The 1,512-nt window shown below is 40.7% G+C and overlaps 1 non-coding gene across 1 annotated transcript; it reads left to right on the top strand.

Annotated features, from left to right (window-relative positions):
- The first annotated feature begins 553 nt into the window (after positions 1–553).
- On the top strand, positions 554–660 carry LOC142866028 (U6 spliceosomal RNA). The gene has a single exon (XR_012916101.1). It is a non-coding gene; the product is annotated as a U6 spliceosomal RNA (small nuclear RNA).
- Positions 661–1,512: the final 852 nt, after the last annotated feature.

The following is a 1,512-nucleotide window of genomic DNA, read 5'->3' as shown; positions in this document are numbered from 1 at the left end:
TGAAACCTTAAAATCTGTACCCCCATAATATGCCGAAATAAAAAAAAAATTCAAAAAAAACAAAAAACAAAACAAACAACAAAAAAAGAGATATTAAGACTAGAGAAGAAAGCTATTAATAGGTACATAAGTGCAGGTGCAAAGGTCTTACATAATGCTGAAATTCAGGTGTGAATTAGGAACTGTGCTTCCTAAGCTGGGGGAGGGGTAACTAAGCAAAGGGAACCTCCTTGTAAGCTTGCTAATGCTTCATGACCATGCTTTGCTGACCCTTCTCTGTGTTTATTTTCCTAATAATTTAGAAGTTTCTTATGCTCCAAAACCAAGGTCAGCAAACTATGGCCTATGACCAGATAAGGACCACCACCTATTTTTGTAAATATAGTTTTATTGGAACACAGCCACATTCATTTATTTATGTATTGTCTATGGCTGCTTGTAACAACTGGTTGAGTCCCTGTATGGCCTACAAAGCCAAACAATATTTACTACCTTTTTTTTTTTTTTTTTACAGAAAAAGTTTTCCAGCCCCTGGTCGAAAATCTCTAGTAAAGTGCTCACTTTGGCAGCATATACACTAAAATTGGAACAATACAGAAAAGATTAGCATGGCCCCTACACAAGGATGACATGCAAATTCATGAAACATTCCATATTTTTAAAGTGCTCAGAGTAGAGCTAGCAATTCCAGCAATTCCACTACTGGGCATTTACCCAAAGGAAAGAAAGACATTCTATAAAAAAGACAACTGCACTCAATGTTCACAGCAGCACAATTCACAATTGCAAAGATGTGGAAACAACCCAAGTGCCCATCAATACATGAGTTGGTTAATAAATGTGGTATATGTATATCATGGAGTACTATTCAGCCACAAAAAATGCTGAACTAATACCCCTTATACTATCCTGGATGGAGCTGGAGCCCATTCTACTAAGTGAAGTATCACAAGAATGGACAAACCAGCACCACATGTATTCACCATTAAATTGGTACTAATTGATCAACATTTATGTGCAAATACGGAAGTAATATTCATAGGGCGTTGGGCAGGTTCGGGGGGAGGTGGGGATGGGTAAATTCACAGCTGATGGGTACAGTGCATGATGTTTGGGGGATGCTTTGTAGTTTCAACTTGAGCAGTGCAAAGGCAATATATGGGCCAGGAGTGGTGGCTCACACCTGTAATCCTAGCACTCTGGGAGGCCGAGGTGGAAGGATCGCTCAAGGTCAGGAGTTCGAAACCAGCCTGAGCAAGACCCCGTCTCTACTAAAAATAGAAAGAAATTAATTGACCAACTAAAAAATATATATACAAAAAATTAGCCAGGCCTGGTGGCACATGCCTGTAGTCCCAGCTACTTGGGAAGCTGAGGCAGTAGGATCGCTTGAGCCCAGGAGATTGAGGTTGCTGTGAGCTAGGCTGATGCCACAGCACTCACTCTAGCCTGGGCAACAAAGTGAGACTCTGCCCCCCCCCCAAAAAAAAAACCCCGGCAATATATGTAACC

This window comes from Microcebus murinus, chromosome X (genome assembly GCF_040939455.1).
Source record: "Microcebus murinus isolate Inina chromosome X, M.murinus_Inina_mat1.0, whole genome shotgun sequence".
Classification (NCBI taxonomy): domain Eukaryota; kingdom Metazoa; phylum Chordata; class Mammalia; order Primates; family Cheirogaleidae; genus Microcebus; species Microcebus murinus.
Note: the sequence above shows the minus strand (reverse complement) of the source record. Positions and strands in the feature narration are given on the sequence as shown.